This window comes from Fukomys damarensis, unplaced genomic scaffold (assembly GCF_012274545.1).
Source record: "Fukomys damarensis isolate Sample0158 unplaced genomic scaffold, DMR_v1.0_HiC HiC_scaffold_39, whole genome shotgun sequence".
Classification (NCBI taxonomy): domain Eukaryota; kingdom Metazoa; phylum Chordata; class Mammalia; order Rodentia; family Bathyergidae; genus Fukomys; species Fukomys damarensis.
The window spans coordinates 92,845,300-92,859,539 of record NW_022900951.1 but is presented as its reverse complement, the minus strand read 5'-3'; positions in this window follow the sequence as shown (position 1 = coordinate 92,859,539).

Genomic DNA, 14,240 nt, shown 5'->3' with positions numbered 1-14,240 from the left:
ATTTTCAATATGTTGATTCTTCTTACCCAGAAGCAGGGGATATCTTTCAATTTTGTTATGTCCTCTTTGATCTCTTTTTTCAGAGTGCTGTAGTTTTCAGTGTAGAGGTCTTTTGCTTCTTTTGTTAGACTGATTCAAAGATACTTCATTTTTTTTTAATGCTATTGTGAAGGGAATTGTTTCCCTAATTTCTCTCTCAGTGAGTCTGTTATTTGTGTACAAGGAGACTATTGATTTTTGGGTGTTCATCTTGTATCCAGCTACTCTACTGAATCTGTCAATTAAGTCTAGAAGTCTTTGTGGAGTTTTTTGGGTCTTCAGTGTAGAGTATCATATTGTGAGCAAATAATGACAGTTTAACTTCTTCCTTTCCTATCCTTATTGCTTTAATTTCTTTCTCTTGTCTAATAGCTGTGGCTAATGTTTCCAGAACTATATAGAAGAGGAGTGGTGATAGTAGGAATCCTTGTCTTGTTCCTGATTTTAATGTGAAGCTTTTCAGTTTTGGGCCACTCAGTGTGATGTTAGCTGTTGTTTTTTCATAGATAGCCTTTATAATGTTGAGATATAGACCATCTATTCCAATTTTTAGAGGGTTTTTATCATAAATGGGTGTTGAATTTTGTCAAATGCTTTTTCTGCATCTATCGAGAGGATCATATGGTTTTTGTCCTTGACTCTGTTAATATAGTGTATTACATTTATTGACTTAAGTATGTTGAACCATCCTTGCATCTCTGGAATGAATCTGACTTTTTCAGGATGTATGATCTTGATGATCCTTTGAATTCTGTTTGCAAGAACCTTATTAAGGATTTTTGCATCTATATTCATTAAGGAGATTGCCCTGTAGTTCTCCTTTTTACTTGCGTGTTTCCCTGGTTTTGGAATCAAAGTGATACTTGCTTCCTGTAATGAATTTGGAAGTATAGCTTCCCTTTCAATTTCACTGAAATGTTTGAAGAGTAAAGGCAGTAGTTCTTCTCTAAATGTCTTGTAAAATTCAGCAGTGAATCCATCAGTGCCTGGGCTTTTCTTTGTTGGTAAGATTTTAATTACATTTTTAATTTCACTGACTGTAATTGGGGTGTTTGAAATGTTCTTATCTTCTTCATTCAACTTTGGTAATTCATAAGTATCTAAAAATCTGTCCATTTCTTCTGTATTTTCCATTTTATTAGTGTACAGGTTCTCAAATTAGGTATTACTGATCCTCTGGATTTCTGTTGGATCTGTTGTGACTTTGAATTTTTCATTCTTGATTGTATGGATCTTAGCCTTTTTTTCATTTTTTTGATAAGATTAGTTAAGGGTTTATCAATTTTATTTATTCTCTCAAAAAACCAACTCTTTATTTCATTTTTTTGTATCTTTTTTTTTAGTTTCCATTGCATTGATTTCTGCTCTAATCTTTATAATTTCCTCTCTTGTTTGAGCTTTGGGTTTTCCTTGCTCTTGTTTTTCTAGCAGTCTAAGATTCATCATTAGATTGTTTATTTGAGCTTGCTCTGTTTTCCTAGTGTGGGCATTCAGTGCTATAAATTTTCCACTTAGAACAGCCAAATGAAATCAACAAAATTGAAGACATAATTAAAAACTTACCGAGAAAATCCTGGGCCCTGATGGTGTCACTACTGCATTCTACAAAACATTTAGAGAGGAACTACTGCCAGTACTCTTTAAACTCTTCAATAAACAATACTCCTTGATTCACTCCTTGAAGCAAGCATCGCTTTGATTTCAAAAGCAGAGAAAGATCCAAAGAAAAAGAGGCTAATCTCACTTATGAACATAGATGCTAAAATCCTCAATAAAATCCTGGCAAACAGAATGCAGAAGATCATCCAGAAATTCATACACCCTGCATATGTTGATTTATACCATGGATGCAGGGATGGTTCAACATACACAAATCAGTAAATGTATTGCACTATATTAATAGAGCCAAGTACAAAAACCACATGACCATCTCAATAGGTGCAAAAAAAGCATTCAACAAAATCCAGCATGCGTTTATGATTTTTAAAATGTACAAAAATTGAAATAGTCAGTCTCTATCTCAACATGATAAAAGCCATCTATGAAAAACCAACAGCCAATATCATACTAAAAGGTCAAAAACAGAAATTCTTCACCCTAAAATCAGGAACAAGACAAGAATGTCCACTTTCTCCATTCATGTTCAACATAGTTTTGGAAACATTTGCCATAGCAATTAGATGAGAAAAATAAGGAATAAATATAGAAAACTGAGAAGTTAAATTATCATTATTTGCAGATGACATGATACTCTATACAGAATACCCCAAGAATTCAACCAAGTCTTCTAGACTTAATAACCAAATTCAATATAGTAGCTAGATACAAGGTCAACACAAAAAAATCAATACCTTTCCTGTACACAAACAACAGACTCACTGCAAAAGGAACTAGGGAAATGACACCCTTCACAATAGCACCTGAAAAAAATGAAATAACTAGGAATCAATCTAAGAAAAGAAATCAAAGTACTCTAATTTGAAAACCATAGCACCCTGAAAAGAAGAGATAAAGAAGACATTAGAAAATGGAAAGTCGTCCCTTGCTCCTTGGTAGGAAAAAATCAATATAGTGAAAATGGCTATATTTCTGAAACTGTTATATAGATTCAATGCAATCCCAAATGAAATTCTGCAGCATACTTCACAGATCTAGAGAAACAATCCAAAAATTCATTTGGAACCAGAGAGACCTAAAATAACAAAAGCAACAAAGACAAGGTAGGTGGTATCATGATTCCCAACTTCAAACTATAGTGCAAAGCCACTGTGTTAAAAACAGCATGGTACTGTCAATTAAACAGACCCAAGGACCAGTGGAATAGATTAGAAGATGCAGAAACAACTCCAGACATACTCAGCCACCTCATGTTTGACAGTAGTGCCAACCATCCTCACTGCAGGAAAGATAGCCTCTTTAATACATGGTACTTGAAAAATTGAGTTTCACCCAGTAATGAATGTAACTGTATTGTAGACCTAGATTGTACCAATAAACTCAATAAAAAGAAAAAAATAGGGTTTCTACTTGCCACAGATAGAAACTACGCCTATATCTCTTACCATGCATAAAACTAAAATCAAAATGCATTAAAGATCTAAATATTAAAAGAGAAATACCACATTTGCTTGAACAGATGTTAGATAAAACTCTTGAAAACATTGGCGTAGAAAAAAAAGATTCCATTAAAAAAAAAAAAACCTCAGTTGCATGTGAACTAAAACAGTGAATCAACAAGTGGGATATCTTCTTACTAAAAATCTTCTGCACAGCAAGAGAAATCAGCAATGGAATGAAGAGGCAATGCACAACGTGGGAGAATACTTTTACCAGCTGTTTCTCCGACGAAGGTCTACTATCTTAAATATATATAAAGAACTTAAAAATATCATACTTTCCAAATTTAAAGACTCAATCCAAATATGGGCATCTGAAATGAACAGACATTTCCCAAACAAAGAGATAGAAACAGCAAATAAACATATGAAAAAATGTTTGACATCACTCATCATTCAAGAAATGCAAATGAAAACAATGCTGAGATTTCTACCTTGCTCCAGAAAGAATGGCTGCTATCATGAAATCAACCAATAACAAATGCTGATGGGGCTGCAGGAAATAAGGAACCCTTCTTCACTGTTGGGGGGAGTTTAGACAGCTGCAACCACTGAGAAAATCAGTATGGCAATACCACAAAGATCTAGGATTAGAGGGCCCATTTGACCCAGCTATTCCCCTATTGAGTATCCTAACAAAAGAATTAAAAGAATACCACAGCGATATATGTGTACCTTAGTTTATAGTGGCATAGTTTGTAATAGCTAAAATTTGGAAACAGCCTTATTTCCCATTGACTGGAGACTGTATAAAGAAAATGTGTTTTTTTTTTATATAATATAGTACTACTCAGTCATAAAGAATGAGAAATTAGAGACATTTATAGCTAAAAGATGCATATTGAGGCCATACTCTTAAGTAAAATAAATAGGAGAGATGTGTAGATACTGAATAGTTTCTCTGGTGTGAGAAACTGAAAGTGTAGGTAAGGATCAAAAGGTATAATAGATAATGGAAAATAGGAAGAAAAGGTCCAAATGTAAAAGGGAAGTGGAAGGGGTAGGTGGGGAAAAAAGGAGGGATGGAATTAACATGACGAAAGGAAAAAATGGAAACAAACCCTGTAAATAGGGAGGGGTGGAGTGGTTGACTGGAGGGCAGGGGAATGGGGAAAAAATAAGAACCAAGATAGATTTTGTAAAGGTACAAATTTCCAATAATGAATGTCATTATATTGTATTCCTAAAATGTACCAATAAAATTAATTTTAAAATAAATTTTTTAAATGGTGCTGGAAAAACTGACTTTCCAGATGCCAAAGAACACAATTAGACCCATGTTTCTCACCATACACTAAACCAAAATAAAAATGGATCAAAGACCTGAATATTAAATCAGATACACTAAATCTGTTGGAAGAGAGAATAGGCAGAACTCTTGAGGACTTAGGTGTAGGCAAAGACATTATCAACAAAAGTCCTACTGCATGCGTAATAATGCAGAAAATCAACAACTAGGATTGCATCATACTAAAAGCTTCTGCACAGCAAAAGAAATCACCAACAGAGTGAAGAGACAACACACAGAGTGGGAAAAAATTGTAGCCATTTGTCCTTCAGACAAAGGACTAATATCTAGAACATACAAAGAATTGAAAAGAAATGAAACCCCTAAATTTAAAGACCCAGTCTAAAAATGGGCACCTGAAATAGACAGTTTTCAGATGAAGAAGTACAAATGGTAAATAAATATATGAAAAAAGGTTCAACATCACTGGTCATTCAAGTGATGCAAATTAAAACAATGCTGAGATTCTGTCTCACTCCAGAAAGAATTCCTAATATCAAGAAATCAGCAAATGTTGGTGCGGCTGTGGGGGAAAAAACCTTCATCACTGTTAATGGGAGTGCAAACTGGTGCAATCACTTTAGATATCAGTGTGGCGGTTCCTCAAAAACCTAAGATTATGGGACCATTTGAACCATCTATTCCTCTTCTGGGTATCTTCCTAAAGGAATCAAAAGTATCATACCACAGTGATATAAGCTCACCCAAGTTTATAGTGACACAGGTTGTAATAGCTAAATCTCGGAAACAATCCAAATGCCTATCAACCAATGAAAAGATAAAAAAGATTTGTTTTTTTTTATACAATGGAGTACTACTCAGCCACAAAGAAGGATGGAGTTCAGACATTTATAGCTAAATGGATGTACCTTGAAGCCATACTCTTAAGTGAAATAAATTGGACACACATGGGTAAATACTGCACAGTCTCTCTGGTATGAGAATCCTAAAGTGTAAATAGGGATCAAAATGCATAACAGATTGTGTGAAATGGGAAAAAATCATTCAAAAGTAAAGAGGAACTAGGGAGGAGGAGGGGGAAAGGCAGGAATGAAAAAGAAAAATTGAAAAAAGAAATAAATGGAAACAAGGCTTTTGTAAATAAGGAGCACAAGAGGGATTGAAGGAGAGGAGGGGAATGGGAAAGAAAGAGGAATCAAGATACATCATGTACAGGTACAAATTCCCTATGATCAATGTGATCATTATGTAAATCTAAATTGCACCAATAAAAATTTTTTTAAAAAGAGAGAAGTATAACATTTAGTGTGAGGTTAACATATCCTAAAAATTAAACCAAATTTAAACTAATTTGAACTGAAGGAAGACAAAAGCCAAATTATTCAATATGAGCATATGAAGATAGAAATATTTTAATTTATAAGCAAATAGAAAATAACAATTTATATCACTTCTGAAAGAATGTGACTGATTTAAATTGAGAAGTATATTTATTTCATTTGCTGAGGAGTCATCATTTCTTAAAGGTCTATCTTCTCATCACCAAGAACTAGAAAGCCCTGATAAGTGAGAGGGCTAGAATGTTAAATCCCATCTATGACAATATATATATGTACACACATCCCCCTCAAAACTCAGCTAGGTATCATCATAAATAAGATTACACACAATGTCTAGGCAAGTGTTGTATTGTAACTTCTACCAGTCTTAACCCTGACCCTAGAATTTAAGGAATGTACAGGCTCCTAGGTACATGAAAAATTTAGTTTATGACTTTTGACCACTAACTTCTAGGAAATCTGAGAAGAAGCTTAGTGAAAGAAGTCACAGCCTTTTCACCTTCTATTGCTTCAAGTGCCTCAGAAAATCATCAGATTTATTACACCAAAAAGTAAGGCAATATGTGTCAGGCAGGCGGCCAAACTTGCACAAGATCCAGAGCCACAGGAATTAATGGGTGGAGAGGAGATCATGAGCAGAGCCAGTGGCCTCTCAAGAGCAAGTTTGAACATGATTACTAGAAACTGTGAGTCACCATAAAATAAGCAATTTGGAAGCCATGCAGGCTCACACAAGTAGCTGTCTACCTTAGGAACCTGAGTGGTATGGGGTGAAGCCAGAGAGTAAATGGAAGAGAGGCAAAGACTGAAAACCAAAAGCAGAACAGGAACAAATTACCAGTGGAGAATACAGTTGCATCACGTCAGAATTGAGTAGACTTTGGCAGCAAAGGCAGCTGGCTGTTCCAGTTTCAGCCATTAGCCTTCACTTCCTGCCACATGAATCTGGACTGGGGGCTCACCACTCAGGCAATGAAAACAGCTGGCAAAGTGAGGAGTGTGGGGGTGAGGAGCTTAAAATGCTTTCAGCAGATAGTATATTTTGCTTATAAAGGAAATTAGAAATGTACTAAAGGAGGTATTTGAATATGAATGAGTTATATGTGTATTTAATACCCAAAAGAAAATCACTCAATAGGGAAAAATGCCTAAACTTAAAAAGGCTTAACAGAAATCAAGGACACACTCCAGTAAATGAGCAAATAAACTGTAAAACTAAACATGCCTGACATTTTCAATTCATGTCTCAGTCTAAAAGGCTCCCAATAAGCTCCAACTCTTCAAAGGGTGGAGAGCTCTTTAACAACACTTCAGTGTTCCAGGCAGCAAGCAGGCTTTCCATTACTAATGGCAAAGTTGTTAGAAGCTGGACATACCTGGGAACAGACAAAATGTTTCATTTGTTCACCTTCAATGTTGCACTGATTTCCACTCAGAACTTCTGAGTACATTACTGGAATTTTTTTTAAATTCAGTTATTAGTGTGAAGAGATTTCTGAAAATTTACAAAGCACTCATTCAAAAAGAAAGCATGCCTGAAAATCCTGTGAGGGCAAAACTGAATTGGACCAGGATAGCATGCCTGCTCTTTTTATAAAGACCAAAGAAAGTTCAAAGACTCCAAAACATTCTTGAAAGTGATAGAAATGTCATAGTAAATTTGGTTTCACCTCCCGTGCCAAATAGAACTGATTGGTAGTCATTTCCTGTGGCCTTGTATACCTGATCAAATGACTAGTTATATCTGGCATTGCCTCTGAAGGAAGGAGTAAAGATATCTGCCATTCTTTAAAAGTCTATCTTACATGTGTAAATACTGAATAGTTTCTCTGGTGTGAATAAACTATAATAGTACATAAGATACAAAATAGGAGGAAAGGGGCTAAAGGTGTAGGGAAAGTGGGAAGGATAGGGGAAAGGGAATAAGGGAAAAGAAGAAAATAGGAGAAAATGAAAAAAGGGAAATAAAGTGTTTGTAAATGGGGAGGGGAGGAGTGGTGAAGGGAGGGCAAGGGACAAGGGGGAAAAATGAGAACCAAGACCTGTCATGTAATGGTACAAGATCCCAATGATGAACATAACTGTACTGTATACCTAAAATGTACCAGTAAACTCAATGAGGAATAAATAAATAAATAAATAAATGTATGTCTATCTTGCTAGACCACATACGAACTCATAGAACAGGTTTGAATAAATGCAAAGGAATTGAAGTTATCCCCTGTATATTATCAGATCATAGTGCAATCAAGTTGGAGATCAATAGCACAAGAAACCATAGGAACTTCACAAATACATGGAAATTGACCAGCACTCTCCTAAACAATCAATGGATCACAGAAGAAATTAAAGAAGAAAATAGAGAGTTTTTATAAATAAATGATAATACCAATACAACATACAGGAATCTATGGGACACAATGAAATCAGTTCTATGTGGGAAATTCATAGCACTGAATGCCCACACCAGGAAAACAGAGCAAGCTCAAATAAACAACCTAATGATGAATCTTAGACTCCTAGAAAAAGAAGAGCAAGAAAGGGCCAAAGGTCAAACAAGGGAGGAAATTATAAAGATAAGAGCAGAAACCAACACAATGAAAATGAAGAAAATGTTACAAAATAAAATTAATTGAAGTGTTGGTTTTTTGAAAGAATAAATAAAATTGATAAACCCTTAGCTAACCTTATCATAAAAAGGATAGAAAAGGCTTAGATCCATGCAATTGGGGAAAAAAAAGGCAAAGTCACAACAAATCCAATGGAAATCCAGAGAATCGTCAATACCTACTTTGAGAACCTGTACTCTAATAAAATGGAAAACACAGAAGAAATGGACAGATTTCTAGATACTTATGAATTACCAAAGTTGGACGAGGAAGATAAAAAAATTTAAACACCCCAATTGCAGTCCATGAAATTGAAAATGTAATTAAAACTTTACCAATGAAGAATAGCCCAGGTCCTGATGGAGTCACTGCTGAATTTTACAAGACATTTAGAGAAGAACTACTGTCACTCACTACTCTTTAAATTTTTCAATGAAATTGAAAGGGAAGCAATACTTGCAAATTCGTTCCTAGAAGGAAGTATTACTTTGATTGCCAAACCAGGGAAAAGCCCAACTAAAAAAGAGAACTACGGGCCAATCTAATATCTATTAATGAATAAAGATGCAAAAATCCTCAATAAGATACTAGCAAACAGAATACAGAGGATCATCAAGAAGATCATGCATCCTGACCAACTCAGATTTATTCCACGGATGCAAGGATGGCTCAACATATATGTCAATAAATGTAATACAGTATATTTAAAAGGCAAGAACAAAAAACATATGATCTCGATAGATGCAGAAAAAGTATTTGACAAAATTCAATATCTATTCATGATTTTTAAAACCCTGCAAAAAATTGTAATAGATGGTCTGTATCTCAATTTAATAAAGGCTATCTATGAAAAATCAACATCCAACATTATATTCATGGCCCAAAACTGAAAACCTTCACGTTAAAATCAGGAACAAGACAAGGATGCTCACTATCACCACTCCTCTTCAACATAGTTCTGGAAACATTAGCCACAGCAATTAGACAAAAGAAAAAAAATTGAAGCAATAATGATAGGAAAGGAAGAAGTTAAACTGTCATTATTTGCTGACATTATGATGCTCTACATTGAAGACCCAAAAAACTCCACCAAAAGACTTCTATACATAATTGACACTTTAAGCAGAGTAGCTGGATACAAGGTCAACACTCAAAAATCAACAGCCTTCTTGTACACAAATAACAGACTCACTGAAAGAGAAATTAGGGAAACAGTTCCCTTCACAATAACTTCCAAAAACATAAAGTATCTAGGAATCAATGTAACAAAAGAAGCAAAAGACATCTACACTGAAAGGTACAGCAGTCTGAAAAAAAGAGATCGAAGAGGATATAACAAAATGTAAAGATATCCTGGGTAAGAAGAATTAACATAGTGAAAATGACCATACTAACAAAACTGATATACAGATTTAATGCAATGCTGATTGAAATTCCAACACTATGTTTCACAGAACTAGAAAAAATAATCCACAATATGGAGATACCTACCTCAAAGAGCTGGGACTAGAGGTTCCATTTGACCCAGCCATCCCTCTGCTGGGTATCTTTCCAAAAGAATTAAAAGAATCATATCACAGTGATATATGCACACCTATGTTTATAGCAGCACAGTTTGTAATAGCTAAAACTTCAAAATAGCCCATTTGCCCATCATTTGGAGACTGGATAAATAAGAAGTGGTTTTTCTATAAAATGGAATACTGCTCAACCATAAAGAATGAGAAATTAGAGTCCTTCATAGGAAAATGGATACATATTGAGGATATACTCCTAAGTGAAATAAATAAGTCACACATGTATAAATACCAAATAGTTTCTCTGGTGTTGAAAACTATAATGGTACAAAAGGTCCTAATGGTATAATTGATAATGTGAAATAGGAAGGAAAGGGCTAAAGGTGTAGGGAAAGTGGGAAGGGTAGGGGAAAAGTAATAAGGGAAAAGAAAAAAATAGGAGAAAGAGGAAATAAAGTATTTGTAAATGGGGAGGGGAGGAGGGGGTGAAGGGAGGGCACGGACAAGGGGAAAAATGAGAACCAAGACCTGCCATGTGAAGGTACAAGATCCCAATGATGAATGTAACTGTACTGTATACCTAAAGTGTACCAATAAACTCTATGAGAAGAAAAAATAAATAAATAAACAAAATAAAAGTCTATCTTGCTTTGCATCTTGAAACACCTGACCATAATACTGTCTATCCTAGACGTTGCAAATTCAAAGTTCACAGGGTGGATTTACACTGAAAATGTGCTTTGCTTGAACCTCACAGGGTTTAAACATTAGTTGGCAATATATGAAAGCAAGAGATTTCACATTTTTAAAGGATTTTCCATTTCTCCTAAAACTAGAAATTTCTAGCAATTTAGGGTTATCATTCCAAATGGCAACTGTCACCTAGAACTAATTAGCAGTTGCCTCCTTTAGGCAAGATGTCATCTTTTAAATTAAGCTTTCTTCTCTCACCTCCAGGCCTCTGTAGCATTTACATTGTCAATCCCTGCTTTATTCCTCTGTATTACTGTTATCTCCTCCATGTTATTAAGAACTTTGAGATTCACTGCATCCTTTTCCATGTTCTGTCATTAATCAAAAGGACCTGGCCTCATACTTGCTAGACTTGTTCATTTTCAATAATCTCCGTGTTGCCAACCCATTTTTCATCCACACAATGTTCTATCTTCAAGATTTTTAATTCCACTATGATAGTTTCATACATTTGTTTCTTTTGTTTTGTTTTGTCATATCTATTTCTAACTTATTTCCAGCAAATCTACCAGTACTTTTCAACAAGATGTTTAGACCCTTTGCCCTTCCCATATTTCCCAAACCTATGAGCCACTTTATGAATCTACTTTGTTCCCAGGCCTCATCATTTGCTGCCTCTCTTGAAATTATTTCCATTTCTTTTGTTCTTTTGACCTTCTCTCATATCTGCTCATCAAACCTCATCCCTGCATCACTTTAACCACTCAACTTCTTGAGGATGGTGAGCACTGCTGAATAAGATCACATCATGCACCTTTAGCCCCTTTCTTCCTATTTCACATTGTCGATTATATCATTAGGATCTTATGTACTATTATAGTGTATTCACACCAGAGAATGTATTCGGTATTTACACTTGTGTGACTTATTTCTTTCATTAGGAGTATATGAGAGGGGCTAAAAGTGTAGGGAAAGTGGGAAGGATAGGGGAAAGCTAACAAGGGAAAAGAAAAAAACAGGAGAAAATGAAAAAATGGAAATGAAGTGTTTGTAAAGGGGGAGTGGAGGAGGGGTGAAGGGAGGGCAGGGACAAGGGGAAAAAATGAGATCCAAGTCCTGTCATGTAAAGGTACAAGATCCCAATAATGAATGTAACTGTACTGTATACCTAAAATGTACCAATAAACTCAATGAGGGAAAGAAAGAGTTGTGAGGCCACTTACGAATCACTAGTGCATAATGCCTAGCTCTTATGAAGGCCTCTAAATAGTTGTCATTTGGTTACTTTTCATGCTGCAAAGCCCCAATGCTGGGTTTTTATTATGTAATAAAGGCCCAACCCTGTGGCCCGGAGTAGATAGCTGAGCACAACTTGGTCACTCAGGTTCTGAGTGATTAGTGTCTGTTTAATGACTGACGACTCCAGCCTGGTGTGTGCAGTATGAGAGCATGTCAGTCAGCCCCTTTCAAACCCAGAATTAAAAAGTCCTTTCCTGGTCCAAAAAAAAAAAAAAAAAGGTCACATCATAAATCATCAACTCCACATTCATTGAGCCTTAAGTTCCTAAATATCACCTTATCCTATTCCCATTGTTACTACTGCAAATAATTGCCACTTTCCTCAAATTATGTAGCCTACTTCTGCTGCTTTGCTTTTTTAGAAGCAGTATTACATTCTACTCTGAGAAAATCAGGGCCATCAGATAAGAAAAGTTCCTCAGCTTACTTCTCCACCACCTACAAACTTTTTGAATTTCCATGTATTTTCATCTACAGTGGACCCCTACTTACAAACTGATGAATTCATGAGGGCTAGTTGTAACTCAAGTTGATTGTAAGTCAAGACTATATTTCCCATAATAAATAATGGAAATAATCATAATGCATTCTAAACCTCACAAAGCTCCCCTTAACTAACGTTTTCACAATAAAAAGAGTTTTATAATGTGCATAATTTATCAGAAACACCATTAATTTTCCTAGTGTATTCACCAAAAAGTTATAAAATGTGCCTAGTTTGCCAGAAACAATAATTTCATGCTGTACTCACCACTCAAGTTGACAGTTTTGTGTTGCAGGAAGGGAGGATGAAATGGAAGGGAGTTATTATTTTGAAAGAGAGTTCCCTTCCATAAGAACATCAGTAATCTAGCTTTCTGGTGTCCTTTCTCCCCTTAGGAGAGTCTGTAGCCCACTAAGAGCTGTTTTTTGTTTGTTTGCTTGTTTGTTTGTTTGTTTTAGCATGCCACTTTTTTAAATTTATTTTTTCTCATTGAGTTTATTGGTACATTTTAGGTATACAGTAAAGTTACAGTCACTATTGGGATCTTGTACTTTTACATGACAGGTCTTGGTTCTCGTTTTTTCCCCTTGTCCCTGCCCTCCCTTCACCCCCTCTTCTCCTCCCCATTTACAAACACTTTATTTCCATTTTTTCATTTTCTCATATTATTTCTTTCCCCTTATTACCTTTCCCCTACCCTTCCCACTTTCCCTAAACCTTTAGCCCTTTTCTTCCTATTTCACATTGTTTATTGTAAAAAGCAGGAATTCAACATTAGTTTTAGTGATAATAGTTTTATCTATGATTTACACAGATGTTAAAGCTGTGCAGATAACTTTAATAAAAAATTCTTTCATTTGCTTCTGTGTGTGTACTATAAGTACAATCACACAAGAGTAGAATTGTGATGTTCTATGCTTCTCAGATGCTTATAGCTTACATAAAACACATTTAGAATATTGTCTCATTAAAATTTCACAAAGTAATCATTTTAGTTCATTTCCTAAGTAACGAAGTTGAGATCTAATACAATAAATGATCAAGATGTTCAGAACTCAAAGCAAAGATTGTTTTTCTCCATAAGTGTGTGTTCCTTAGTTTTTATTTTGTATTTTTAAAAACTCTTTCCTTAACTGTTTTATTTTCCTTACAAAATGCAACCAAGACACAACCTGAAGCAATAAAAAAAACAAATGTGAACCTGCCTCATATTTGCAAGAACAAAAAGCAAATATGGCTTCTGTTTTTGGCCTTACCTTTCTCTACCTGTGCCTCACTTTCCTCATTTGTAACATAAAGCAAAAAATAGTGTCTGATAGTAGGAAATAAATAATATTTGTTAGTACCTGAATACAGAAAGCAATCACCAAGTATTCATTATAACTATTCTGCATTATTACAAATAAATCTATGCTCAGAATGTTAACCTAGTTAAAATTCTCCTAGGTGGAGATCATCATGGGAACTTTCTAAGAATGGTGTTTATTGAGAAAAGCTTGGAAGGCAGTAATTGTCTAAGAATAATGGGCAAAAGCATTTGAACTGTTGCAATATGAACAGGAGTACATAACTCACTAGGTCTCAGCCTTTTCAGAATTAAAAACTGGTCTAAGGTTGCCTAATTCTGTTTTTTCTCTAACACTGTTGTGTAGTATAACATGACACTATCATTAAACAAGTGATCTTGACAATTGGCTTTTTCTCTGCCTGGGTGGGCCTTCTCTAAAGATGTTTGTAACTCTGTCCATCTTTTCAGGATTTCCTTTACGTCAGAAGTTCGCTGCATTGATTGTCAATACTCCCCCTTCTTTTCAGAAAGCTCCTCAGCTGCCATTCTCTGTTGCTCAGCCAGAAGTTGCTGCAGTTTCTCTGTAGACAATTCTCTGAGTGTTCC